This window comes from Monopterus albus, unplaced genomic scaffold (genome assembly GCF_001952655.1).
Source record: "Monopterus albus unplaced genomic scaffold, M_albus_1.0 scaffold10.1, whole genome shotgun sequence".
In the NCBI taxonomy this organism is placed as follows: domain Eukaryota; kingdom Metazoa; phylum Chordata; class Actinopteri; order Synbranchiformes; family Synbranchidae; genus Monopterus; species Monopterus albus.
The window spans coordinates 2,858,476-2,871,722 of NW_018127890.1; the positions used below are offsets into that span (position 1 = coordinate 2,858,476).

A 13,247-nucleotide genomic window follows, 5' to 3' on the forward strand; every position below is an offset into this window, starting at 1 on the left:
TTCAGACACTGTAAAAAAGTGACAACTGTTGTCTCACAACAAGAAGGTTCTGGGTTCGAGCCCCAGCTAACCCGGGGCCTCTCTGTGTGGAGTCTGAATGTTCTTCCTGCATGGGGTCTCACCAGGTACTCTGGCTTCCTCCCACAGTCCAAAGACATGCAGCTTAGGTTGACTGGTGACTCTAAACTGCCCATATGAGTGTGTGTGGTTGTTTGTCTACATGTCAGCCCTGTGATAGACTGGTGACTTGTCCAGGGTGGACCCCGCCTCTTGCCCAGTATCAGCTGGGATTAGCTCCAGCCCCCTGTGACCTTGGATGGATGGATGGGCTACAGTGGAGGTCTACAACTCAGACCAATGATCTAAACCAGGTTCTGGATTGTCACACATTACTGTGAGAACATCACATTCACTGTCACTATTAGCCTCTGGATGGGATTTGTAGGAGAAGTGAATTTGGAAAATCACCAACATTATCCTTTAATGGCAAATACAAATGTGTTAATGCAGTACAGATCAGGTACAAGAGAAGTGAAAAAGCCTTTGGCTGTAATTTATCCCTTCAGTTTGTCAGCAATGCAGCATGCTGATAATTCCTTTATAAACAATAAGTTGCTACTAAATAGATTATGAAGACACAAACAACTTAAAATAAATGCCAATGTAGCTTTTTTTTACTGGATGTGTAAAAAGGCAACTGTTTGCAGAAACCAGATATTAAAGGTTTCTGAAATCAATCATTGTTACCTATTATGTAATATTTATATATAATTAAACATGCCACAGTTAGAACCAGACTTTAACAAACACAAAAGCAACAGAAGATTAGCTTAGTATCAAATAACAAGCCTTACAATCAGATGTATGGAACCAGGTTTCTTTATTTCTTGCAGGCATCAGACTGTGCAGCAGATAAACCAGAGCAGCAGAGAGTTGACCAGCAGCAGGTCTGGGTGGGACAAGGTGTGTTTACTGGAGCAGGGGGTGAATCCTCTGTATAAAGCTTGGTCATAATAATCAGACCAATTTACTGACTGATTGATAGCCTGTGAGAAGCAGCTTCTCAGTTCTCTGTGTCAGTGACCTTGAAAAGTATCAACACCCGCCCAGTGACACCTGACTGACAGAACACATCACTGTGTCTGGTGCAAGACGTATGTGTCACCTTAAAATGAAATCTTAATTTGAAATCTCAACATGCTCCAACTGATTTCACAACGTGTTCCCTTTCTCTTTTTATTTGCCCCTAACCAGCTCTACAGATCCCTCTGGTAAGATTACACGCTCAAGCAGCTGCTGACTGTGTCCTGTCGCAATGAATTGCATCACTCGATCTGTCAGGTATTTATGTTTTTTCCTACATCCTCTTTAAAGTCTCCTGGTTATTTGAAACGACCGCTAACACACACAGGGGGGAAAGCATTTGTTTCAAACCTGTGTGGGTGGGGGAGATGATTAAACCTGGCACTTCCCACTGTTAAATCATAATGACAAGCCCCATAAAGGCTTTTCGAGATGCAGGATACTTAAAGTGTGGGCTGTATATATCCATTTTTGATTCGTGGGTTTTGAAGTGGGTTAATGGAATGATGAATCAGCTCTGACCTTCCCTCACTGGGATTAACACTTCAACTTCTATAAACTGAAAGAAAAGAATATTAAAGAGCAGAACATCAAAGAAGAGGAAGAATAATGTCATTGTGCTGAATAATAAAGAATTCATGAGGAAGAGAACCTCACTCTGCCTTTTCCGTTTGAACCCTCAGGGTAAAGGCGCAGCGCTGAGTTTACTGGATCTGTAAATAACATACACTTGGACAAGTTTCCCCTCAGCCCGGCATCCAGCAGAGGCACCCTTGTGCGTCACAGTGAGGTAATTGAGGGTTGTGGGTTCGGGACCCTTCTGCTTCTGTCTGCCTACATTTTTCTTTAAATAAGGCGCAGCATTCTCTGTTCTGTAATTGCAGTGTAGAGAAACAGTCCAGTGACAGCGTTTGCAGCAATGATAAAAATTCTCAAATGCTGCTCCTTTGTGTGTTTCACAAGTGCAAAGACACTTGCACAAACACACACGTAATCTTAGGCACAACTACACAAAGGAAGCAGCACACTGACATTAAAAGGTTGTTGTATTTAACGTGTCAGTAGAATGTGTTGCTGTTACACAGCTCAGTAGGTTCAAGTTACTTTTTAAACATTTTTAGAGCCAAAGTGAAGAAATAATGCTTTAGATAAAGCTCCACACAGTAGCTGTTCTGGAGTTTTTTAAATAAATGCTTCCAAAATCAAGACTAAATTTTCAGTCTTAGTTCTTAATCACTTAACTCATTTCACAGCACAGATGGAAAAACAACACAACCAAACACAGAAACAGAGGTTTCAGTTTCCCTAATTGCATCCACGTGTCCCTCTCTTGCATCTTAGTCCCACCCACTTAAAAAAAGATGTAAGAAGAAACTTTGAGGAGAAAGGAGCTGAGGAAACATGTTTTAACTGACATATCCTTTCCTCAAATCCTTATGTGAAGCATCCAATCACAAACTGATTTGCAGTAAATGAGCATGTCTATCTGACATGACTCACAAAGGATGCACTTGTGTATCCTCAGTTATTGTTCCTCTAGCAGCCTCCTTGCTCCTTAGAGCAGAAATAAGAGCTTTGGGACATCTTTCATCATGGCAGACCGGAATAGCTTCCTGGTCAAATGAGGATAGAGGACTGAGGAATGATAAAATAAGGGATGGAATGGCTTCCTGGTCAAATGAGGATCGAGGTCTGAGGAATGATAAAATAAGGGAATTGAGAGGGTGGACATGGTACACACTATACCTGCTATGCACCAGTATGTTAGCATTGTCACTGGGAGCATGTTTATCTGATGTTAATGTTCTAGTTAGCCATCTTGAAGGATGTTCCAAAGCTCTTCTTCCTGCTCTGAGTAGCGAGGGGCTGCTGGAGGAGCCAGGAGCAAGAATACAAGATGCCATCCTTCACTGAAGTCTTTTATGGACACAACATGACCCTTTATTGTAAATCAGTTGGTGGCTGGATGCTTCAGATGAACTCAGTTCAGTTGTTTCTTCAACTCCTCTGGGACGTCCCAAGACTCATTGTTAACGTTTCCTTGAGTCCTTGCATTTTTTTCCTCACATCTTACATGGGTGGGACTAAGACATAAAAAAAAGTGAGGGAAATGTTGGTGCTTGTAGGAGACTTAGGCTATACCTGCTGTCTGATAACCACAGAGGTATGTATAAAATGTCATGGCAATCCATCCAGTAGTTGTTGAGCTATTTCAGTAAAACTCAAAAATGTCAATCAGATAGTGGTGCTAGAAAAAAAGTCAGGGGGTCACCAGAGTCATCAGGGTTCATCCTCTGGGGACCAAGGATATCAGCACAGCATTCATTGCTAGTCCACATATTAGCCAGTCTGGAGAGACTGACACTGCTCTTGTTGGTTCCTGCCCCCTAACATGAGAATTTTCTAATTTTTTCTGTTTGATATTTGATTTTTTTTTTGACTATTTATAGAGTAAGCATATAATCCAAAACAGAATCCACAAATTAATCATTAATGAAACCAATCAGTCTTTTGATATGTATGAAACAAGCTTTTGTAAACACCAAACCTGACTCAGGATCAGTGTCTACCCACACAAATAATTGTTAGAGAAAATGCACAAATTGTGTCATGTTACATAACAAGTAGGTGAATCATTAAATCTTTGTAGCAATGTCAAAGTACCAGATCTCTTCTGGGACACTAAATCGATTCCAATCTGAAGTTTCTGCCATTGTCAGATGTAAATACAAAGTCACCTCTTGCCAGTCAAGATGAAGGAAAAAAATCAATGTCTGAACTATTCCAAGCTTTTCACTGCCATAACGTGGCAACTGGAAGTGACAAGGTAGGTCAGATGGACAACTGAGCAAACTACAGAACAATGAACAACTGTCTGCATCAGGTTCCATTTTTATGCCACTTTCCTGCAGAATGAGTACTTTTACTTTTGATACTTTAAGCACACTCTAGTGATAATACTTTTGTACTTTCCCTTAATGTACACTTTTCAGTCAGCATCTACTTTAACAAAATGCTGGAACATGAGTGTGATGCACAGCAGCTGAGAGCAATAAATGTTCTATCAAGACAGGAAGGCACACAAGTCCAAACAGGAAATAATCTGCTGCAACCATAATGAAAAGCTGGGCTTACGTTCAACAGTGACACCAGAGCATCTCATTTGTTTCACCTGACATTTTTATTCCCTCTGCTGGTATGTGTCAGTGTTTAGCACCTTCAAGGCATGTTGTCATTGTAGAAGCACAGTTAATAAATGACAAGGAAACTAATATGCAGCCTAACAACAGCGTCAACAACATCTCAAATCAATGGAGACAGTGAGTGCATGCATAATAAGGTAGTTCACTGGCGTGCGCTCAAAAGCAACTAGTTTGTTGCTTTTTTTGTTTTTCAGCCAGGAAAACACAGCAGTGAGTTACACTGAAACTGAGGTGCATCACTCTTCAAACTGTCATCGGTGCTAAGGATACATGGAGAATGTGCTGGAAGCTCGTACAAAGACTTAACAAGAAGTTCATTGTCTTGTCCACTTGTATGCTTTTTAGCATGTTCCCGCTCTCTGACAGGCGTTTCTGCTAAAAGAAAACTGCTAACATGGATCCATCATGAAAGGCAAGGTGGGGCAGCAGGTTTGGAGGTCAGGATAACTCTCCAGATAACTGGAGAGCTGACAGGAGAACTTGAAACTGGTGTAGATGGTGTGAAATTCAGTGCTGGGTAATGAGGGAATGAGGCAGGTGTGCAGGCCAGAGTCAGAAGGAAAGTCCAGAGACTGGATGGGGATGGATACATCATGGAAAACACTGTAACATAACAAGGCCAGGATTGTGATTGTGACAGTTACAGTATGGAACTGAGCAACATTTCCTTTAACAGATCATGTCCCAAAACCTACTCGTATTCATTTATGGGGACAAACAGCATATTAGCTAAAAGCAGTGCAGCCGGCAGGTGCATTCAGTGTGTCTTCGTAGCTGTATCTGTCCATGTCCAGGTGAACCTCACACTGGACCTGTATTGGACACAGTATTTTCAGATTATTAATTTTAATGAATTAAATCCAATCAGTTTAAGCAGGTGATGTGGTCATGTGACATAAACATCTGATTTAACAGTGAGACGTGTTGCAATTGTCCATCCTTTGAATTCACATGAGTTATCAACTACTATTTTCCTCTGTTCTTTTACACTGACACATACAAACAAAACAGCTTCTGCACAACAAGCATCCAAAACTAATTAGTCTCTAAATAATTAATCCAAGAGACCAGCTGTTATTAGACTAGTTGTAATGCCTCACATTAGTCTCGGAGGTTGACCAGTGTAATGTCTTCCTGACAGTCAAATTAAAGTAATGTCTCATTTAGGCCCAAAGGTCAGTAGTGAGCAGCTTTAATCCCCTGTTGCTGATCAGGCTTTGTTCATGATAAACTGTATGTGCAGCAGCAACATGAAAGCTTCATCCATCTATTATCTATACCGCTTATTCCTGAAGAGGGTCATGGGGGGGCTGGAGCCAATCCCAGCTGACACTGGGTCGGCCGGGGCTCGAACCACTGCACCACTGTGCCGCCCTGAAAGCTTCATGAGAAAATTAAAACCACACAGGAGAGAAAATGAAAGAGACAACAAAACAATAATGCTATTGGAAACTCAAACAGGTAATATGGAATTCAATGACTCAGGTCAATAGTGAAGGAGACATTTATTAGGACGAGCATGAAGTGCTGATTGACGCTGTTCTTCATATGATAAATACTTATATAAAATGTCAGAGTGGTGACGACTGGTTGTGTTTTTAAAAGATAAAAGCAGTTTCCTTACTTTTAGAGACAGATTTCTCTCTACTTTTACTACCATGACTGCCATAATTACTACTGAATCATATGACATTAAAGAAAAGCATCACTTTGGCATTTTATCCAAATCACACAGCACGTGGTGAGAATCATTTTGTACAAGATCGCTGTGTGGTCTGTTTTAGATTGTTGAGGTTCAAAGCTCATTCTTGACCTTGGCAGGTTGTAGATGTTCACATTTCTTTATGAAGAATCCATAGTGCACAGTAAAAAAAACACATGACATTAAATTAACTTTGATTGAAAGTTCCAGAAAAACTACTCAATGAAGCTAAAGAGATGTTTTCTCACTTTCTAATTATTACAAGTAGATTTCACCACGTACCACTGCGAACATGCAGGAATACCCAAAATCAAATTCTAAAACCAAAACAATTTAACATTTTTCATCAACTGTTAAAATTCCAGTAACAGTATATTCTTACATTTCCTATTGACCTTTAAAGAAAATGACAAGATCATTAGAAAGTAGATGCTAATTAGACAGATTTGTAATGTTTGGCCTAGATGCTATAAGAAGTGTCTAAGGACCAAATATAACAGTTTCAGAGTGAAGTGAGATGGTTTATACTGCTGGCCACACTTTAGATCAGATTAACTTTGTGTGATGTTTGAGGAAGCAGCCGCAGAGACAGTCCTGGGATAGAGGTTCAAATCTCCAGTTCATGGTAGTTGACCCTCCAGTGAATTCCTTGTATATGGCTTTTTTTTAATTACCTATTTAGTCAGGTTTATGTTCCCACTCAATTTTACACACAAAGGTTGACACTATGCAAGAAGCTGAGAGAATATTCATATAAGAGAGACATAAACCTTCCTGAAATATACAACTTACAATACAAGCAGCTGCATGAGAGGCACATACAGTCAGATTAGGAGGTTATGGGTCACTACCTGCTGAGAAGCTGCAACTGTTTGAAGAGTTATGCCTTCTGGCGATGATGGTTTTAGACACATGTTGCCCGGAGTCCTGCCGGTTCTCTCTCCTGCTTTACTTTCATCTGATTGGGTGACTGGAGGGAGAACCAGCAGAGCCAGCATACAGCAGCAGCAAACATAAGTTTAAAAAAGCATATTTGTAAAGAAACAGCACCATCTTCTGGTGGCAGCATCATGGAGTAGTAGTCTGGAAGCAGTTGCTGTGCAATTTCTACGCCACTTTTTTGCCAAATCAACCCATTTACATTTAATTTGGTTTCTGCTTTCTGTGGCTGATAGTGAAGAGGAGCATTTTGGCTCATCTGGCATGTGTTTAATTAGCAGTAATCTTTTGATAAGCCAGCAAAAGAGTGATACAGGAAGACATTTGTTTTGGATGCAGTCCATTAACTTAATCAGCAAGTCTTTAAGCTCTCCAGAGTCAACCACCAAATAACTTCCATCAACACAAAAGCTGGCACCTTATTTAAAAAGGAACACAGAGTGGTGTGTGAAATGTTCACCACAGCTATTTCAGATTAGGTAAACATTACTCTCCACCAAAGTAAAAAAAAAAAAAGAAAAAAGTAGAAGTTCACTCCACCAGGCTCGACAAGTTTCCTTTGATTCAGCACAGGTGCCGCCGTTGCTACCGTGCAGTCGGTCGCCAGTAACGAGCCTCATTCGACTCATCTCTAAAAGCTGCAATACTGGCATTCAGGTAGATCTGGGAGAATAAAATGTGAACTCTCCAACACAAATTAGATTAATGTAATTTATTTTGTGGTGTTTACAGTGTTGAATAATTACAGCATTTTGTCTTTTTTTCATTTTCTTTATTAGATAGTAGATCCAGTGATATCTCTTCACAGTGAAGCCTGATTTCACTGCTCAACAAGCAAAATGCTTCCAAAAAAATCTTTGCTAATTCTGCACCACTGAAAACAAAAATATCCAAAGTTGCTATATGGTTCTGGTTTGTGTAAGAAGAAGGCTGAGCTGTGTCAGACACAGAAAGAACAACCAGAACTTGTAACCAAAGCTCTTGGTGGATCTAATGACACAACTTTTTGCTTTTGCTACAAGTCTGAGGCTAAACTTTGTGTCTCAGGCAGAACAAGTCACACAATTTAAATTTTGTGATTATTATTATTAAAGGTGATTATTTAACCAAAGCATTTATGTTCATAATTCAGCTGAAGACATTGAGCTCACTGTTGTTTACATGAGCCCATATCAGGTGTCTTTATCTTTACTTTAATAAATATGGTAGAAACATCAGACAGTCGGCTCTTTTAAAGTCCATTTTTTGAATTCAGCTTCTCAACATCCATAAAACCTTACATATATCAATTTATATATCAATCAGATAACCCAGCATGTTGTTTCTGGAGGGTCATAGTGATTTTTTTTTTATAAACAGTGTGCATCAGAAGAGAAACTCTGTTGAGCCCCTTTGCACTGATGTGATGGCGGAAACCGTCTCCTGAGCATGCACAGCCAAAGAGCTCAACACAGCTGAACACTGCTAATGATCACTGATAGATCTTTTGGGTGAGCTGAATCTTTAAAGGCAAACTCTCGACCTCACCGGTGAGTTCAGGCAGCTATTTCTGTTCTGTCCAGACTGTGTCATTAACATCTGGCCTGAGCAGTGACACTGCAGAAACAAAAAGATTGTGTTTTCCTTCCCTGCATTGTTTTTGGCATCCCAATAAAATATGAGCCATCTGAGCGGTGCACTCAAAAGCCTGGAGTAATTGCGTCTCCATCCATGTTCACAGCTCTTATGTGGCGTGCGTCCATCCATAAACACACATGAACAAATTAGGTTTCAAAAGATCTGAAAATGAAAATGAAGGTTTGGTGCCTTGAGTTATATTTGAATTACATCTCAGTCTAACGAAGTTCAATTTATGCGAACACTCTAACCATTCATATTGAAACTACAGAAACCAATTACACATTTTGCCCAGAGGTATGTATGATGGATCCTGTTCATAAGCCTGACTGTTCACTGAATCTGAGACGAATAGCTGTTTATATGATGTATAGACACAAGAAGTTGACATTTTACATTTTTAAGGTTCAGTGTTTAACAAGAGTTCTGTTTTCAGGTGTGCATTAGGGTTGTCTACACATTCCATATAAACCTTCATTCCTATCTGCTTTTGTGACTCATATTTCAGCGCTACTATTTACCCCATGAAAGAAGATCTATAGTGAACAATTGCTTTCACTGGGGACAAACCTAATACTGAGTGTTTAGATAACAACGTGTTGAGTAAAATAATTATTTTGGTCACTGGTGCAGCGCTAATCCTACTGACAACAGGAGGAGCTTGTCACACTGCATGCACTGAGCATGACATGGGTCTTATAATGAACAACACTGCTGTGAAGCACAGTCACATTTTTTTTCAGTTCAGATTCAGACAAATGTTACAGTCACAGGTGAAACTCCGCTGGTGTTAGTTTAGGTTTTCAGTTCATTTCCATGTGGTGCTGAACAGCTTGTCCATCCTGCACCTATGTCAAACATGGCTACACCAAACCTAACAGTGTTTATACATGTCACGTATCATAATGTTTATCTACAAAGTTCAAATCCTTTGTGCACCAAATATCACAGGCAAAAGGAATCAAGTTTGGCTACAACTAAAATCTGTTGTCCTGACAATTCTGATCATTTTATATTTCTAACGTGAACAGTATTACTGGCAGTGATGAACCTGTAGAGAGTTATCACCAGCTCTGCAGCTCCCGTCAGTGCAGAGCACTGTAGCATCTTTTAGCTCATTTCTTTGGTTTATGGTCCCAACTTCACAGTTTTACTGATCCCATCAGGCTCATTCCTGGCACCAGCAGGTGGCTGTTTTTGTAAAAAAAAAAAAAAAACTCCACTGTGTGCTGCCTGTTTGGCACCAGATGGCAGACGAACAGTGGAGCATTTAACAGCTAAAGAGTCAGATAATTCCCTCAAGAGTTGTTGGAGACCAAAACAAAACTGTACTGGATTTACATGTGTCAGGAGAGCAGACATACAAGAAGTTCTCCATATCAACTCCATATTAACTTTATTGCATAAGGTAACAATATAGCCTGTCAGTGTTGTGTTTATCAATGGTTACACTGCACCAAAGTAGTAAATAAATAGTTTGAAACTGTGTTACATCTGCATAGCTAACAAAGTCTTTGTGCACTGTTAAAAAAAACCTGTTTCTAATCTCACTGAATCCAAACATTGTGCAGTTTCCAGTAAAACAACTGCACCTCAGAGGGCTAACACATTCTTTTTCTTTTCTTGCACTCTCAGTCTTACCTTCTTTTCTTGTTTACAGAAGAGGATTATACATCCACCATGAGAGCTGTTGTACCAGAGTCAAATTCCTCATGTGTCCAAAACACCTGCTGGTAAAGCTGATTCTGATTTTGAAATATCAAGATGTATAATCATTTTAAACATAATTCTTCATATCATGCTCATATTTAATTCCTGATGAATAATCTAATGTGGAGTTTTTCTTTTTGATCGGTATTCATACACCTTTTCCTTCATCATCAGCTAAGAGGACATGGTTATGCTGTTAACACGCTGCTTATTTTAGGATTTATCAAGTCTCTAATAGACCAAAGGTGTGAAGTAATACAGAGCACAGAGCATCAGTCACACAGCTCCACTTCATCACAGGGTCAAAGGTTAAAATCACTGTCTGACGTTACAAATGAAACGGTGTGAGGTCTGTACCAGTGACATAGGAAGCACCAAACTGTGCCGTCCATCAGGAAGGGTGACAAAAGGCACCCATATCAGAAGTCATCTGAAAAAACTGACTGAAATTAAAATTTTCAGCATTTTAAACATTTTAAATAACTTTTCACTCTTTTATATTGTTTGAGTTGAGCTGCCTCATACTGGGGGTTTGAAATAAAACTGATAGCTGCTGTCTTTTGGAGCAGATGGGAGACATGAAAGTAAAAACTAGCCTACAGTGTCCAGCAGAGCCTTGTTAGCGCCGCGTCTCCAGGGCAGATTCAGCACTCCTCTCTCCCTAAACACATTCTCTCGCTGTGTCCAACACATGTTGTCACCCTCATCAAACTGCTGTCTGCTGGATACCATCTGCAGGGAACAGTTTCCCCAGTTTGGCTTGGTTTTATTCTTCATGTCTCTTAGTTTAACTGGTGGCACTGATAATGTGAGGACAGAGTCACAAGTTTGGTTCATTATCCTTGCAGCTATAGAGCACATGTCCTGGGTGTTGTTGGGAAACTACAGCCTCTTGTCTCAGCTGGAAACCAGAGCTCCCACCACTCCGTGTACCACAGGAGCTCTTTGTGGCTGTGAGCAGTGAGAGCTCAGGTGAGCAACAGTGTCTGCAGGTAAAGTCAGGAGAAAATAAACAGGATACATTTAGACACTGGAAGGCTTGTGACAAAACTAGGCAATTTACAAAATCAATTAAACTTCTCTTTACATCAGAGAACAGAAACAGCAGGAACAGTAGGGAGAGGAAAAAGGGACACGTGGACTGTGGTGCAACGTTTATAAAGATGCAACCCTGCTTGGACTGATGGAGGCTAACGTTAGCAAACATCAGTTGGAGATTGTGTAACTGACCTACTGAGTCAGTTTCCTGACTTCACAACACGTCTTGTGTTATTGTTCCACAGTATTTTATCCTTTATGATTCCCCTGTGACCGTCACTGAAATGCTTAAAGGAAAGGTTTGATAAAAGTTACAAACACTGAAGGTCACTGTTTCACAGAAGAATGTACTGTATGTACATTTTACATGTGGTTCTGTAAAAAAAATAGAAAAAAATAAAATAAGATAGGTCAAATAAAATAAAAAAGAAAAATCAATCACTGACTTAAAAAAATGTTTATATACTAGCAGTGAAATGATTTCTAGCACATTTCTGTAAACTGAATGCAACAAATCTTTACTCCTGCAGTAAATAAAAGTAAATAACAGGCCACAAATAAATCTACTGGCCATTAAATATGCATATTTGAATGTATTTTTTTATATATGCCTTAATATAATGAACCATCAGGAGCCTCCATAGCTCTCTACTGAATCAGAGGTAGAGCTAATGGATGTATGGATGGATTACCATGTAGTTTGACTGTGCTTGTCAGTGCATGACATGTGAATATGACACTGCACTGTCTTCTTTTCTGCTAGAAGCACTTTTCATTCACTGCTGACTTGTGTTTATTACAGATCCAGTTACTTCAGGCACTGAGTGAGGGAAACATCACGCTGCTGTTTGTGTCCCATATTTTTCTCAAAGCCAAAAGGAGCCAAAGAACCTTTAGATCAGCTCCTCAGTCTTTCCTGATTTTGCAGATAAAGACTCTTGGGACAAATGAAAAGCTCGTATCTGCTGTTATTTGGCAAAAGAGTTGCTTTTGTCTCAGGTCACAGCTGGATGCTTTGATTTCATTTGTCACAGTTTGTGGTAAAAAAGCAAAACACACTGAACCACATTTATTAAACACTGTGGATGAATGTGTGCAGCAGTGGGGCGCACTGAGAGAGCCAGGAGACACACTCCAAGAAAGGTCACCTTCTAAAATCATTCATGCTCAGTTTGTTGACGTGCAAAGCATTTGTTTATTTGTTTGTTCGCCTTTTAAAAGGTAAATTCATACTGTGTTGCCCTGGACTTTAATAACGTATTTCACTCAGTTCCTCTCCAGGCAGCATCGGCCCAGTAGGTGCTTTCCATCAGCTGGCAAAAGCAAAGCGCCTGCTATGACATGGGTTTGGTGCCACAGCACTTGTCTGATCTTAGGGTCTCATTTGAAATGAAATTGGACAAAATAGAAGATGTTCATTTTTGATCTCCCTCTGAGATAGATCAAATCAAATCAAATTTTATTTGTATAGCGCCAAATCACAACAAAAGTCATCTCAGGACACTTTACAAAGTAAGGTCTAGACCTTACTGTTATCAATATTATTACATAGGGAAAACCCAACAAATCCCCCTTGAGCAAGCACTTGGCGACAGTGGGGAGGAAAAACTCCCGTTAACGGAAGAAACCTCCGACAGACCCCGGCTCTTGGTGGGCGGCCTTCTGCCTCGACCGGTTGGGGTGAGTGGATAGAGGAGAGACAAAAGAAGAAAAGCAACAAGACACAACAATCAAACACTGATCAGGTCGATGTGGCCGGTGACTGCTCGTCAGAGACATAGAGCTCCAGGGCCAGGGCAACCTGCAGAAAGGTACAGGGAGAGAGAGAGAGGACACACTACGGGAGAAAGGAGACACAAAGTTAGTAATGTGTAATAGTGGCAAGCTAGTGGCAGAGGTGCATGCGCAGACAACTGGAGTTATGACCTGGTCTGAACAGCCAGATTTTAAATCAT

The 13,247-nt window shown here is 40.2% G+C and overlaps 1 long non-coding RNA gene across 1 annotated transcript; it reads left to right on the forward strand.

Moving 5' to 3' along the window:
* The first annotated feature begins 890 nt into the window (after nucleotides 1-890).
* On the forward strand, nucleotides 891-4,646 carry LOC109954498 (uncharacterized). Its single transcript, XR_002274135.1, has 4 exons — nucleotides 891-963; nucleotides 1,255-1,341; nucleotides 1,767-1,873; nucleotides 4,481-4,646. It is a non-coding gene; the product is annotated as an uncharacterized LOC109954498 (long non-coding RNA).
* The last annotated feature ends 8,601 nt before the right edge of the window (nucleotides 4,647-13,247 follow it).